We start from the raw sequence: 17,500 nt of genomic DNA on the forward strand, positions 1-17,500 counted from the left end.
TCGGAGCAATGTATGCCCCTAGCTGCAACCACTTTCATTTATTTTAATGTACTTCCGTTCATATCTCTTACTTCCATCGTACTGTCCACCCTCCTGTAACACCTTTCAACCTTAAACTTCCAATTTCCGTTTCAACGCTGAATGGCCTTAGTTGCCCCAGTGCTTGGCATAATGCCACAAATCTATATAAATGAAATGAGTCCTCCATAAAGATATAGAAGGTGGCTGATGCTGTGGAAGATTTCTGCATACAGGGTTCATCTGTTCAGCGGGTTACGAATGAATGTGGCGGTGATGACTGTCTTTATTCTGGGAGCAATCCCTTGTTACGAGAAATTACTTTACACACACATATATATATATATATATATATATATATATATATATATATATATATTATATACATATATATATATATATATATATATATATATATGTATGTGTGTGTGTGTAAGTGTGTGTGTGTCTAGTAAAAGGAGCCCATAAAAACGCCAAAATATAGAGAGATGGAATTCTGTTGTTACATAACATTTTTACCAGTCATATATATATATGTATGTATATAATTTATACATGTGTATGTGCACAAAGACAAACGTGTGTATTCATATGCATGTATTGATATAAAAAGCATAAACGCACTATAGTATTTTACCTAAGCAGGCTAAATGAAAGGGCCGGCGGATCTACGCATACAAATGCTGGCAGTCGCCTCATTCATAATTCAGGGACAAAATTTGTAGCGAATGTAAAGTTTGATCACTGAATGACACCGAAGGAAAGGAATCTGCGGAAAAACCCGTGACGAATACTAAACGCATTTCCATTCTCATTTATGAATCATAAGCCGTCGGCGGCGCAGCGACACTATATCACTTGAGCGTTATTTATGCATGGAAGTGTGGCACCTGAGCTGATCTAATGCCACTCTGCCGCGCCGGCACGGCACTCATTTGGTGCACGTACGCGTCTCAGGTGTGATTTGTACGATAGACTTTCCATTTTTCATCGGGGAATGCTAATTGCGATCATTGGCGTCGTCAGTCTCCACAAGGATGTCTTTGTAACCTGAGGAAGAAGGAGGAGGAGGCATCTTGCAGGGCGATGCCCACAGCAGGGCCCCAGCGCGCATGCCTTCTCTTTTAGGCTCTGTCTGGTTGGGAGTCGCGACGCCCATTCACTACTATGGAAATACTACACTCACACATACTGCACACACACGCACAAACACACACACACACACTGGGAAATACTACAGTGAACGTGGGAAAATGAAATCACACGTTGCCAGCGTATGACGACTTCTGCTTTTTTCTACGCACGCGGTTCTTCTCTCCGCTCTTTCGTTTTTGGGCAGACGGGTCTCGAGGCCGAAAACATCAGCTGGCTTAAAATCGCCAGGCTATTTTTCTTATCGCCAACGGCCACTCCTGATAACAGGTATCTCAAATTAGGACGGCTTTTTTCCCGGCAGAGAAAAACCGGCAACAAGGCCATGGACCTTCGGCTCGCAAACTTTTTTTTTTTTCCTGCCTCAATTTTTTTTCCCTCCACGAGAACGTCAAAGCCTGGCTGGGCTTCGAATATTTGCATGTATACATTTTAAAGTTGCAGGACCGTTTGGACGCTTCTAGTTGAAGTGGGCCTCTCCCTCTCTCCCTCTCTCCCTCTCCCCACACCCCCCTTCACACCCTTTGAAACCCTCCCTCACACCCTCCCTCCCTTCCACGCCCATACCACCTATGACCCTTTTTTCTGCTTTTGTTTTGGTCGTTTTTCCTCTTCCTCCTCCTGTGGAGTGAGTAAGCGGTTTATTCACTTACTCGAGCGAAAGAAAACTCGCTGGATAAAATGGGCCGGTTCTGTTTTGTTTCTTTTCCTATTTAGATAACAAAATCTTGACTTGGGTCTTCATGTTTAGCGTATTTGAATTGCATTCAATTTTGTTGTTGGGGAGTAGGACAGTTTTTGCTTCACGTTTTCAATAGGACTAGGCAACAAATACACAGACAGGCTTACAGAGAGACAGAGAGGTCGATTTATTGTTCTTTTTTTAATAAATTATCTTGTGTCACAACAATAAAGATTATTGAATAAAGAGAGAGAGAGAGAGAGAGAGAACATTTATGATAAAAACGAGCATACGTGTCAATTCCCATCCTCAGCAAGTGTGTACTATATATATATATATATATATATATATATATATATATATATATATATATATATATATATACATATATAACAGATATAATGTTTAAGGGCAGATAACAGTACAATGAATGAAAACGAGGAGAGTAGGCATAGTAAAAGAGAGTGAAAGAGAAACTTTATCTCATTGTCAGCTTAAAACGTTTGAGATACGTAGCGGGCAATTAGCCGTAGAGTAAAAAAAAAGTGGGGGGGTGGGGGGGTACATACGGAGTTGTGTTTAAGGCTATCGTTTTGTCACTGCCGATGCGCTTGCGTCCTTTTGATCTTTTTTTTTATTGAATGTCGTTCTTTCTCTGAAGGAATATCTCATTTTAATTGCAATGCGGCTCTCTCTCTCTCTCTCTCTCTCTCTCTCTCTCTCTCTCTCTCTCTCTCTCTCTCTCTTTATATATATATATATATATATATATATATATATATATATATGTGTATGTGTTTGTGTGTGTGTATGTATATTATATATATATATATATATATATATATCATATATATATATATATATATATATATATATATATATATATATATTTGTGTGTGTATTTTTTTTATAAATCGGAACTGTGTGGTGGACATCTGAGGCATTACAAAATCATAAGATTATTCAGAGGTGAAATCTGTATAGTATATATTTTATAACTACACATTTTTTCACTTCAGATGAATTGGTGTGCCATAGGTGTATAAAATCTTTTGGACCATAACCATTTAACAGCTTTGCTAGTGATGTATAATGGATTTTCAAAGGCAGAAATACACTGATCAGCGTACACATAAAATATGTGCATAATCAACTGCAGTCATTTACGTATTCAAGTATGCAAGTTATTCTAAACTCTTTGACAATGCAGCCGTGCTTTGATAATGCTATTCATACATTCTAATTGTTTATTTTACCTGAATACCTTGCAATTACTTTTGAATTACAAAAACAGACGTCAGTTATGGCATTAGCCTATATTTTACAACGAAAAAACTCTGTTTATGTTTACAAACAAGCATTATATTTTACATAACACCATATGAATGAAACCGTCATTTGGTGATCTTCTACCCGTTTTTATAATTTCACGAGTCATATGCACGTCCATGATCAGTGGCGTGGTTGGTATGGTCTTTGTCTGCCACCTCGGTGGCCGCGAGTTCGATTCTCGGGCATTCCACTGAGGGGGGTCAGATATGTGTATTTCTGGTGATAGAAGTTCACTCTCGACGTGGTTCGGAAGTCACGTAAAGCCGTTGGTCCCGTCGCTGAATAACCACTGGTTCCATGCAACGTAAAACCACCATACAAACAAACAATGATTTCATGTCACAGAAACTCATTTTCTGGCCCGTGAAATCCTATTCATACATACATCACCAACTACTTCCTCATTGTTCATATTCTCAAGAGTTCTGCAAGAAGTGTGGCTAGGTACACGTCACTCTTTATTTATTTTGACATCAGAACAGTTTCACGCCTTACATTTGTTGGAAAGAAATTCGATTAATTTGCCTGGTACTATTAATGTTGCTCCATTTTACTTAGATGTTACAATCTGTCTTTCTGAAAAGCCAAGCAGAGGAGATTGATATCTATGAAGGACAGATGGTGATGAAAGACAATAGTGAACTGCTCGTTCAGCAGGCAGAATGTCTCTGGTGTCTGCTGTTCTGCATCTTCCCAAGCAGAATGTCTCTGGTGTCTGCTGCTCTGCATCTTCCTAAACAGAATGTCTCTGGTGTCTGCTGCTCTACATCTTCCTACGAACTGGTTAGAGTCTTTGCTTTAGCTCTACCTCCTTCTGTATCATTGAAACAGAAGGAACTCGGTGTAATAAACAGGGTTTTACAACCCGGTTTTCTCGTCACGTTTAGTTCTCTTCACTGACTAGTAGTGAAGTTGATCAGTTTTATGTTACTCATTACAAATGAAATTACCCCTCACCAGTGTTTGATTTCGTGTCCTGGGATTAATTTGATGAGATAAATTCCTGCCTCTGAACGTCGTATTCTTCCTAGCTTATTTGACGGACATCTTGGTACAGCACACTTTGAAGGTTAGGAAGGGGTTTCACTCTTAATTTCTTGTATGACACCATTCATCACTGATGCATTCTGATGGCCTTTCCACGTCATAAGTCGGTGCTGCATTGGGTTCTAATTTACCTGCTTAATGCTACTTTGTTTGTTAGCTTTTGTGGGGTGCCCCATGTGTATTCTAAGTAATACTGAAGGATGGGACCAGAAACGTTTCAGAACTTCCTTGAGGTTGAGTTTCCTTGATAAATCAACATGGACCCAAATAAGGTGTTGTCTCTCTTTAGAACCACTCCTTTACTAATGGATACCTTTTCCTCCCTCTTAATTGTCGATATCAAATGTCTTCAGATTCCTCTTGTTCAAATGTATTAGTTGCATTGGAACTTAAGTCCTTGAGATAATGAGCAGAGTCCTCACTTGCCTTTATGTGTGAATGGAACCCCTTCCAGTAGCATCAGTCGTCCTTCTCAGTTACTACAGACATGAGCTACAATACTCTACTGTAGCTCTGTAATGAAGGAGTATCAACAACAGACTGATATAGAAATTTGTACACCATTGTCAGTGGTTACAGAATATAAAATGAAGGGTTACCTGAATTTGGATCTGAAATTCTGTTCCTTCGTATGAAGTTCCATATCATCATTGTCAAATGCATATGTGAATTCTGCAAATTTACCATTCAGTTTAGTCTTTTTCAGCTTTATGGGGTCAGTGAGGAGAGCAGCGTGTATATGCCTAAACGGAAGCCTGTAGGGCTATTGGTTTGCAGATTGTTACAATTTATCTTCTTTAGCAGGCCGTGGAATTTGTTTTCTGTTGCTGTAATGCATTACAGCAGAAGTCAGCTTGTAAGGTTCACATAGGTTTCTGGAGATAACTAACTTATTCCCAGGATCTGACCCTCATTTGATAAACCATGCAGGTAGAAATGTGGCTACAGGAGGCTGGTCAAGCATGCAACCTCCGGAGACGTAGTTTCAGGTGACGAGTGACACAGAAGCATGTGACACTGACCTGCACTCTGTGATTGGTTGCCAAACCTGGCAGCTAAATATGGGTAGGCAGTGAAGCTTGGAGATTACCTGGGCCCCCCTCATAAGAAGAAAATTAAAGGAATGTAGAGATTGGTAGGTGCCTATTACCATACTGATTAATTTTACAGCGATATGAAACATATTAAAAGTCGCTGTTTTATCCCTTCAAAAGAGAAAATGAAGGGAATGTACAGATTGGTAGGTGCCTATTACCATACTGTGGATTGTTACAGTGATATAAAATATTAAAAGTCACTTTTATCAGTTGAGTATGCGGCTACTACTCATCCTTACGAGTCTGGAAGTGAAAAGGACGCTGATGCAGTACTCAGCCTCAAAAGAAATGTAGTGTTTTACACATGATATACTGAATGTGCAACTGTCCCACATCCTTACTACTCTTTGGAATGAGTGTGGTACTAGTTCACAAAACACTGCAAAACAGAATGTGAATGACATGTATGGATATGCTGTGATAATATATAGTACAAAATTTCCTCATTCGTCTAGGTAAATATACTTCAGAATGTTGAAAGGCTACTAAATTTTAGTTAAAAAAAATTAAACTGCCTCAACAACTGTTGTATAAAAGGATGTTAAAATATATACACAGACACAAAACTGTTCCACTTCCTTACTTGTTTAGGTTTTCAGAATACCAATAAGATTCTGGGTTGGTATTTATACGAGACAAGCTTTGTTTATAGTTCGAGTTTATATGTCCCCATGTCCTATATCTTTATCTTTACACTCACGGACAGGGTAAAGGCTTCTATATAGGGAAGTTACAGGGGATTTGTGGAAATCATTCTGAAGGAAAATGAGTTGGCAAGTGCTCACATCACTTCGGGGATAGTTTTCGTTCTGTTGCATCGGTAATGGTTTCTAATGATTTTTTTTTTTAATCTTGAGAGTTCTTTGGTTAGGTAGCATTGTTGGCAAGGAAACATTTGCCTAGGACACATTCGATGAATACCATTTCTGCAGATGTCCTGATCACATCTTTAGGGGTAGTACATAGGCTGAGGAGGATCATGGGTAGTTACCACTTCCGGTTGGACCCATTTCACATGGCAATGAGTGAAGCATTGAAGGAATGGTTGGTTATTTCTGCCATGCCATTGTTGGTGAGGTTATAGTCAGTAGTGTCATAAATTTAACTATTGTAATTCTGGATGGGTGGGAGAATCCGTGGATAAGATCAAAGACTTATTTTTTTTGGAGGGTAGGGGTGGCCTGTACTGGTATCACTGGAGATGGTCTGTCCTGTGGTGCCAAAGGGGGATATCTTCCCACTTTAGGTTTGTTCTGAGGGTGCGATAGTCTCTTGGTGTCTCTTGAGTTGAGTATCAGTGACACTGTGAGTACAATGAAGGATCTTACATGAAAGTGAAATAGATAATAGGACCAGGATGACCGATTTTTTTTATTTTATGATGATTTATTTTTTGGGAATGATCAGTAGGGCACAAGGAAAGTTAGATGTACAACATACTTTAACCTTATGTTGTTATAATTACTTATTTTGAAGGGCAGTGCTCAAAGCCTTAAGGCTGTTGCTTCCTCTTGAGAAGCAAGGGATTTCTTCTTAAGAGGTCCACAATAATAAAAAATGTTGCGAGTTCGTGTGTATTTTAAAAACCTTTTACAAAGCTTTCGAACCTTCCCAAGCAAGAGATTAGTGTACTAGTGACTGTGACTTTTTTTTTCACAGTTGCGTAAAATGGTGTTTAGTGCTGGATTGTTACTAACCCAGGTTCGAATCCTAGCCTGGGTTGAAGTGTTTCTTCTATACACTCAGTCCCGAAGTCGGACTTGTATCAATTAATGCCAGCATTCAGATTTTCAGTTTACAGTAGACAAATTGCCCACAGCGTTTCAGGGTTCTTATGCTAGCATGCAAACATGGCCGGGAACGTTACCTTTATGACGAAGGTAGTTATGTGACTACCAAGGTAGTTATGACCGACCACAATCGAGGGGTATGGAGACTATAATAAAGTTAGTAATGTTAATGCTTAAAAATGATTGAATGCTGTAGTGAGGCGTCACGGAATGTAGTAGTTTATAACTTTCCCTTGACGACATTTTCTTGAAAAAAATGAACAAAATTGAAATTAAGGATGCTCTGATAACTTTCCTTTTAAGGGAGATAGTAAATGCCAATTAGGCTTTTATGATTTTTTTTTTTTCATTTTTTTTATTTATTTATTTATTTATTCATTTTTTTTTTGTTTGCTCCTCCGACAAAAGTAGATGATTTGTTAGTCGTGATCAGCGCTGTTGGGATAGCAGTGAGCATTCTGCTCTAGAATACGTCAATCATTCCATCAGTTGTTCCTTCTCCCTCCTGCACATCGATGGAAAGAGCACAGGGAAACAGCCAGTATTATTTTCTTTTCACGGAATTCCCCAAACTTTTGCATTTTGTTTTTGACAAATGTGTAACCGCGGGCAGGATGGAATTAGTGAAAACATCAATATGAATTTGTATGTGTGAGCGCTTGTTCACAAAGGATTGACGGGGTTCTGACTGATGTTCCATTTATTTGTCTGTCACTTTGTATATATATTATATATATATATATATATATATATATATATATATATATATATGATTGTGTGTGTGTAATGTAAGTGTGTATGTTTGTAGGTGTGTGTGTGTATTTTGCATGTGTACAGACAGTTGAAAACACTAGTTTAACAATAATTACATATAGAATAGGCTTTAAACAACGAACTAAAAAAATCTAACTATACTCTGTTTTTTTTTGTTTTTTTCATCTGTCCACCCGCCTGTGGTGTTTGCGTATGGTAACACTGCGTCCCGGGCTTTAGATAGTTACGCTATGTGTAAGTTTTAGGTAAATAAAAGGATATTTGGGTGTACGTTTGCAACTGAAATGTGTTTTAATAATTTACTGTATGCGAATTACACAGTTAATATTCGAAATAGGATATTATTATAATTGTTGAATGTAAGCTGAATGTAACTATCTAAAGCCCGGGACGCAGTGTTACCATACGCAAACACCACAGGATGGTGGACATATGGAAAAAAACCGAGTATAGTACTATTTGGAACTTATAGGCAGAGATGCGGTAGCATTTTCCAGCAGAGTATTACCACAACATTGATTGATTGAGCGCCTCAGTGGCGTGATCGGTTTGATCTTGGCCTGCCACTTCGGTGGCCGCGAGTTCGATTCTCGGCCATTCCATTGAGGGGTCAGAGATTTGTATTTCTAGTTATAGAAGTTCACTCTCGCCGTGGTTTGGAAGTCACGTAAAGCCATTGGTCCCGTTACTGAATAACCACTGGTTCCATGCAATGTACATACAAACAAACAACAGTGATTGATTTTTTTGTAATGAAAAGAGAAGATAACCTAAAAAAGAAACGTCATTTCTTTGAAAATTACGCCTTGGACGCAGATGTTTAGCTTTGATGTTCTCTAAATTGATTCATTTTCACATTAAGTGCTCCAGCAATGCTTGGTTTGATAACGGACCCAACTTTTATTTCTATTTTCAGAAGACACCCTGTGTTCCACTATTCCTCTGAGCGCAAGGGGATCCGTAACACCCAACAAGCCGCCTTTTGCCTGATGTCTTGTGGAAATGCTTCACTGAAAGGTCAAGTTCATTATGTTGACCGTAAAACTTCCTTAAGAGTTTGATGACTGTGGTAAGTAGATTTTCCATAATATATATATATAATATATTAATATATTAAATATATATAAATATTCCTTAATTATATATATATTATTTTTATATTTATAATATATTTATTTTATATATATATATATATATATATTATATATATATATATCATATATATTTATATTTATATAAATATATATATATCTATATGGTTTTATATATATATTTTATAGTTAAATATATATATATATATATTATAGATATATTATAAATATATATGTATATATATATATATATATATATATATATATATATATATATGTGTGTGTGTGTGTGTGTGTGTGTGTAACTGAATCACGAAAGTCTGGAACGTGATAAATCCATAAATAAAGGTATAAGCCACGAAGATATATATATATACGTATATATATATATATATATATATATATATATATATATACTTATAGATAGATAGATAGATAGATAGATAAATGATAGAATTCCGTATGTATTTCATGAGTTAAATCAATTATCCTTCTTGGTAACCCTGTGATATGACGTTGAGATTGCTCGTAGCGGTCTTCGCTTGTATCTTGTGTGAAAAGGAGTGATTTATTTGTTTCTTTACCCAAATCGAATTGAAGGGATTTCAGTGGAAAATATATCCCAAAATATTAGTGAATCAAGAGGTATAATGATAGATTGTGTTGGCCCATAGTATATTTGCGTAGTCCAGAACATTATTAATAATATATATATATATATATATATATATATATATATATATATATATATATATATATATATATATATATATGTATATATTGCATTTCCCATCATCAGGGTCACATATCTATAAAATGATACAAAAAAGAGAAACAGTAAAACTATACTGATTGACTATATCTAAAAAATTACAGTACTTTAAAACACATGACACAAAGTAAAAAAGGAACATAAAAACTAAGTTAAACGCAAATCATAAAATAGCAATGACAAGTTAAGAGAGATTACGTAAAACGCAGAAATATACTGAGAGCGAAAAATAAAAACATGAATATTCAGAGTAAAAAAAAATAAATAATGATACTGTAGTACAAAATATTGGAGAACCTACTGTTCATGTCGTAGTTGAATGACAACTGGGCGAGTTAGAAAACTGCGAATGAAATGGGCAGAAGTGGTCTGGGTAGAAGAGAGAGAGAGAAGGAGGGAGAAAAAAAAACAAGCAAATTATGCAATGAACAGAGGAACAGAGGTGGTTTGGTAATTATTGAGCGTTGGAGATTGTTGTTTAATATGAAGGGACTCTAAAAAGGGAAGTGAATGGCTGTTTTTAGTTTGTCCAAGTATTTCAAAATCGCTGTACTGTATGTGATGTTGACAGGATATGGCATGAAGTCTAATTGCACTATTTTCTTTTTTGCTTAAAGGTAAGCCTGTACGATGGCTAACAACCCTATGAGAGTCGATGCGCACCTTCAGTAAGCGTTTAGAACATCCCACATAAGTCCCAAAATTACATTTTGGGCAATTAAACTTATAAACAGTGCAGGTACGCATCAACTCCGGGAGGGTATCTTTAAAGTGAAACAGACTTCCAATTGTAAGCGGGTTATTAAAAATATATCTGAACTCAACATAAGGGTATGGATGGCTCAAGAGTGACAATAGTTTACGTTTTAGTGGGCCAGAATTATTAGTGAATGGTAGTGGAACATATACTATCTTCTTGGGAACGGTGCAGACTACAGTTTTTGGATTAAAAATAGTCTAAAAATTCTTTAAGGATTTTATTGAACATGTTCAGGGGATAGCAATTATTCTTAAAATAAGTCTATAAAAACCTAACTTCCAGGTGAAAGTTATTCCAGTTGGAGCAAAGGGAAAAGGCTAGATGAATGAGAGTTTTACATGAGTTAACCTTGAAAGCAAGGGGACAGTGACTATAAAAGTTTAACCCAAGGAAGGTAAAAGTGCTCTTCCTGAAAATGCCAATCATAAAATATCCTTCAGAGTGAGAGACCAAAATATCTAAAAAGGAAATGCGGCCATTGCATTCTTTTTCCATGGTAAAAGTAATATTAGAATGAAAAGTGTTTACAAAATCTAAAAACAACTGGGCATGACGTTCCTCGGTGAAAAGTAAAGTCGTATCATCTACATATGCGTACCTGCACTGTTTATAAGTTTAATTGCCCAAAATGTAATTTTGGGACTTATGTGGGATGTTCTAAACGTCTACTTAAGGTGCGCATCGACTCTCATAGGGGTGTTAGCCATCGTACAGGCTTACCTTTAAGCAGAAAAAGAAAATAGTGCAGTTAGACTTCATGCCATATCCTGTCACCATCACATACAGTACAGCGATTTTGAAATACTTGGACAAACTAAAAACAGCCATTCACTTCCCTTTTTAGAGTCCCTCCATATTAAACAACAATCTCCAACACTCAATAACCAAACCACCTCTGTTCCTTTGTTCATTGCATAATTTGCTCGTTTTTTTCTCTCTCCCTCCTTCTCTCTCTCTCTCTTTTACCCAGACCACTTCTGCCCATTTCATTCGCAGTTTCTAACTCGCCCAGTTGTCATTCAACTACGACATGAACAGTAGGTTCTCCAATATTTTGTACTACAGTATCATTATTATTATTTTTTTTTTTTTACTCTGAATATTCATGTTTTTATTTTTCGCTCTCAGTATATTTCTGCGTTTTACTTAATCTCTCTTAACTTGTCATTGCTATTTTATGATTTGCAGTTAACTTAGTTTTTATGTTCCTTTTTACTTTGTGTTGTGTGTTTTTATGTCCCCGTTTTTTTAACTTTGTGTCATGTGTTTTAAAGTACTGTAATGTTTTTAGATATAGCCAATCAGTATAGTTTTACTGTTTCTCTTTTTTGTATCATTTTATAGATATGTGACCCTGATGATGGGAAAAGCAATGTATTCCCGAAAGCTCGGATGTGCCCTTGTTTTATTTTAAGGAAATAATAATGTCTGGAATAATACCACGTTTTCTAGAAACGACAACATACGCAGTTATATATATATATATATATATATATATATATATATATATAATATATATATATATACGTATATATATAATATTATATATAATATAGATATTATATATATATATATATATATATATATATATAAAGATAATTAGTTAAGGTATCAAATGATTTCTAGAATTCTATTACGTTCGATGTTTTAAGTCTATTTATAAAAGGGGGATAACAAAGAAATGAAAAATAAGTAGTAAAAAAAATTAATTGACGTAAAGTCGAAATGAAGACGAGGGAATATTGAACATTTATCAGGTTGGTGGACACATCTTCAAAGTCGCGATATCTTAGGAAATTAACGTAAATTGTTCTTTTCGTTCGCACTATAACAAATTCTGGTAATTATTTAACGTAAATATTTTAACGAAAAAGGAATGATAAGTCAAAAACCAAAATAGAATGCTAAACATTCTGTAAAGGAATGGACACTGAGTGAACTCCGAACACCTTTTTAACTTTTTTGTGTGTGTGTGTGTGGGGGGGAATGGGTGCGTTTGGGGTTGGGGTTGAATGGGAGTGTGGTGGGGGGAGGGGGAAGGTGTCTAGGTCAGTGTATGGTGGGTGACAAGAAATTCAGAAAAAGCGAAAACCAAAGGATAGAAATAAAAAAAAAATGAAAAGAAAACCCAAAAGTTAGACATTAGGATAAATTCAACAAAGAAATTGGAGTGTAACATGAACACATTTCTGACAAACGTTTGATACGAAAGAAAAATAACGTTTGACAGGAAAAGAACGAGACGCTAATCATATTCAGGGACGAGTCGTAACAAAGACGAGAGAGAATACGAACACCTCTTCGGTTTCAGGATGTCATATCTGGATAAACAATAATTGTTCTTCCGTGTCGGGGTCTCTTTGCGCTATTTGCTAATCACGTCGGAGCTGTGTACTCAGTGCCTCGTCCTGGAAAAAGCTGGAAAGCTGGAAATAATGTGAAGTCGCTTCGGATATTGTCTGTGTGCGCGTGAGACGTATTCTCTCTCTCTCTCTCTCTCTCTCTCTCTCTCTCTCCGAATTAATTTTAGATGTGTATGTAGTAACACTCTCTCTCTCTCTCTCTCTCTTCGAATTAATTTTGATATGTATGGTGTAACTCTCTCTCTCTCTCTCTCTCTCTCTCTCTCTCTCTCTCTCTCTTCGAATTGATTTTAAATAAGTATTTAGTAACACCCCCCCACTCTCTCTCTCTCTCTGAATTAATTTAGATATGTGTAGTAACCTCTCTTTCTCTCTTCGAATTAATTTTGATATGTATGTAGTAACTCTCTCTCTCTCTCTCTCTCTCTCTCTCTCTCTTCTTCGAATTGATTTTAAATAAGTACTTAGTAACCACCCCCCCCCCATCTCTCTCTCTCTCTTCGAATTAATTTCAGATATGTTTGTAGTAACATCTTTTCTCTTTGTCTCTATCTATGTCGATGCTGCCATAGATATACGTTTAATGCCGCTTTTCCAAATGATTTAGAATACGTATGAAGTCAACTCTCTCTCTCTCTCTCTCTCTCTCTCTCTCTCTCTCTCTCTCTCTCTCTCTCCTTTATATCGTAGAGGGGGAGGAGGAAGATGAGACAGAAATCGTTCTGAACATTTGGGAGGCCGATACCGTTGCAAATTCCGTCACTCCTCGATATTAAGAGCTGTTAATTTCCTCTGATTTTTTTTTTATATCGGCGATTGAGCATTTAATCAGCGAATGGTCAGTCGAGGAGGACGAAGAAGAAGAAGAAGAAGAAGAAGAAGAAGAAAGAGGAAACAGCTACCCAGAATGGAATTCCGATGAAGAAAGTATACAACATATGACGGGATAATGTGATGAACGAGGGAGAAGAAGGGAGAAAGGAAAAAAAAAAGATGCTTTGGAAAAAGTGGACGACGCTGAAGGTGTGAAGAATGAGGGTAAGAAGAGAGAGAGAGAGAGAGAGAGTCTTCCAAGTGAAAGGGAAATGGAGGACGAGGGGAGGAGTGGCTAAGATAAGTGAACTTTGGGGTCGAAGAAAGAGACGTGAAAGGGAAGGGAAGGGAATATGTAGTAGTAAACACGTGGGATGTGGCATTTAAGAATGAATGGAGGAGGAAATTATGCGATAAGTGATGGTGGTAAGGAGGAAGGAAGGAGGAGGGGGGGAGGAGGAGGAGGAAGCGAGTGGCGGAAAGGGCCGCGATTCAAAAATCCGCCTCGGTACGGGGGACCCTTAGAAGAGAGAGAGAGAGATTAGAGAGAGAGAGAGAGAGAGAGAGAGAGAGAGTGGAAGGCGATGCAGAGAGAAAAACAAGAGTCTTTTAATGCATATACCTTTGCATTCAGAAAAGATATTTTCTTCTATTTACAACGCATTCTCTCTCTCTCTCTCTCTCTCTCTCTCTCTCTCTCTCTCTCTCTCTCTGATAATTATCTGTGCATCCAGACATGAAATCTTTACCATTTGAAAGAAAAAAATTTTTTTTCTCTCTCTCTCTCTGAGATTTGTAGAAATTCATCTACAGTCCATTTTTGTTCACCTCTCTCTCTCTCTCTCTCTCTCTCTCTCTCTCTCTCTCTCTCTCTCTCTCTTTTGACAATCTTCTGTGTATCTAGACAAGAAATCTTTACCATTTGAAATAAAATTCTCTCTCTCTCTCTCTCTCTCTCTCTCTCTCTCTCTCTCTCTCTCTCTCTCTCTCTCTCTCACTTTGACAATCTTCTGTGTATCCAGACAAGAAATCTTTACCATTCGGAAGAAAATTCTCTCTCTCTCTCTCTCTCTCTCTCTCTCTCTCTCTCTCTCTCTTTGATAATTATCTGTGCATCCAGACATGAAATCTTTACCATTTGAAAGAAAATTCTCTCTCTCTCTCTCTCTCTCTCTCTCTCTCTCTCTCTCTCTCTCACTTTGATAATTATCTGTGCATCCAGACAAGAAATCTTTACCATTCGAAAGAAAATTCTCTCTCTCTCTTTCTCTCTCTCTCTCTCTCTCTCTCTCTCAGCCGTTAGATCTGAGCGAATGTCCTATAATCAATCACTCAGAGGATATTGTCCGTCCTTTTGATGACAGCTTTATATCCCGTCTCTTCATTATAGCCTTAGTCTCCAGACTCTTCACCTGGTGCGTTCATTCACTGACCTTCATTATGTACCGAGACGCTCATGTTGATTTTGTCTTGTACGCACATGTGACTGTAATGCTTTTATAACAAAAAGTTAAGTATTATATCTTAGCTTAACCAGACCACTGAGCTGATAACCAGCTCTCCTAGGGTTGGCCCGAATAAGGATTAGGTTTTCATTTACGTGGCTAGGAACCAAATGGTTACTTAGCAACCGGACCTACAGCTTATTGTGGGATCCAAACCACATTATATCGAGAAATGAATGTATAGAGTGACTGAAGTTTTACATACTCATATGCGTATTTTCCAATATACGTTCTTAGGATATCTATATGTATTCGATATGGTACCGACGTGTGTTGACGACATGTTTAACTGCAATGTGGACGCACCTTACTTCGTAATTTTTGACGACAATGTATTAAATAGCGTTATCTGAATTAGCAGTAGTATCTTGTCTCTTAAGAGAATTCTGCCTTTATCTTCGTCAAGAGTTTAGAAACTTACTAGAGTGCAGTTTTGTGATTTCATGTGACCTTTCAGTTGACGAGCAGAGGGTTCTACCGTCCAAATTTGCCCCCATTAACGCCTTGGCAAAACGCCTCAACCATATTCAGAACCCCTACATCCCGTGTACTATAGTCTTCGATCATCTGCCGAGTCCCTAGAGGAGATCAAGCATTCCCCTGGCACTGGCACTATGGCCTCCCTCGATGTGGAATTTCTTTTTACAAATGCCCCTGTCGACGAAACTATAGAGCTCATCCTTGACCGAGTCTATAGGGATGAATGGACCCCTCTCCTCAACATCCCAGAGTCATCACTGCGACCCTCTTGGACATTTGTGCGAAGAGGGCCCCCTTCTTCCCCCCACCGAGGACATATGTACCGGCAGAGAGACAGCGTAGCAATGGGGATCCCCGTTAGGATTCCTATTAGCCAATTTCTACATGGGTACCGTCGAGGAACGAGCCTTCGTCCGGATCCAGCGCCTCTGGAAATATGCCGCTAAATCGACGACATCTTTGTTCAAGCGGACACCGAGACGAGGTCGAAGCTCTTCGTCGCACGTTCCAGCAGTGCAGCGGGCTGAATTATACTGCAATAAGCTCATTAACCATGAGACCAAGAAAGCTCTTGAGAAATGGTATAACAATAAAGACGTACCTGAAGAAGAAAAATATGCCATTACCTTATTCTACAAGGCCTTTGTGCAATCGAAGTACCGGGAGGAGGAGGACGCCATTAAGAAGAAAGTGATGGAAAATGCCACCCCCACCAAGGAAAGAAAAAGCATAGCCCTTGTTGTATATTACAAGAATAAAAGAACTCGGGACTTGATAATGCGGAACAACCCCTCTCACCCAAGCAGGAGACCCTCTGAAGCGTTCCAGTGTAGTACAACAGTATCAATGCGTTTATCCGCGAATGTCCTGGGACATACATCGGCATGCGGCTCGCAAAGAGGATTTCATGTCACGTGCAAGAGGACGCTATCAAGAATCATCATCGGCAATGCCCCAGACCCAAGACGACAACGCTTGCTGGAAGCCATCCTCATCCTTGACAAGATGCCCTCTTTGAATACTACTCAAGAGGCCTTCCTACTCCCCATAGGACATGGAGAAGCCTAAACCAAGACGATATGGTATTACCAAATAATACCACGCCGGATACAACCACCGAAAGAAGACACCCCTGATCAAGAAACACCAGACTACACTAGGCATAACGTCACGCAACAGCAACTAGACAGTGACAATTCGGCAAGTAGTGACGTCATGCCACCGCCTCCTCCGGCCATTCAGAATCCTGCACGGAGGGGCACCCTTCCCTTACGATGTTCTGAGCGACTTCTGCAGCGTCCGCATAGGACCCACTCCTGATCCTGAGGCATCCGTCAACAGGGGATCAGCAGCTGAGCCACATACCCAATCAGAATTCGTCGCTACGGACCCAATGCCATGCAACAGACTATACGTATATACCGTTGGACTCCCGTAAGAACTTCAGTCCCATAACACCTGCCTAAGGATGTCCTTCTGGACTGAAGGACGAAACGTAGCAAGAAGTAAAGAGCAGGAGAGAGAGAGAGGAGCAGACGCCCCCTGAGCAAGAGGAATCCATAATGAATTATTTAGTATCTTCTGTTATTAGGCTTAAGATCCAATTTGTACTGCATTTTGTAAAATCCATTCAATTTGACAAATACCATTTTTTTAAATGAATCCCCCATTTGGCGTTTTAATATCCAATTTGAGTACCGAAGAAAAGTCAATCATAAGAAGAGTAGAGAAACTTTTATGCAAAACAAACGTGGCTGAAATAGCCATTATTTTCAATAAAAACTGTAATAATATAAATATTAATAATTGATAGTGCTGTTGTTA

General features: G+C 38.1%; 1 long non-coding RNA gene across 1 annotated transcript in view; it reads left to right on the plus strand.

Annotated features, from left to right (window-relative positions):
- LOC135212893 (uncharacterized) overlaps positions 1-17,500 on the plus strand; it is a 208,393-nt gene that overhangs the window by 4,880 nt on the left and 186,013 nt on the right. Inside the window, exon 2 of the long non-coding RNA XR_010314012.1 lies at positions 8,809-8,909. This is a non-coding gene — a long non-coding RNA (uncharacterized LOC135212893). The remainder of the gene's footprint in view (positions 1-8,808; positions 8,910-17,500) is intronic.

Source organism: Macrobrachium nipponense, chromosome 41 (assembly GCF_015104395.2).
Source record: "Macrobrachium nipponense isolate FS-2020 chromosome 41, ASM1510439v2, whole genome shotgun sequence".
NCBI classification, from domain to species: Eukaryota; Metazoa; Arthropoda; class Malacostraca; order Decapoda; family Palaemonidae; genus Macrobrachium; species Macrobrachium nipponense.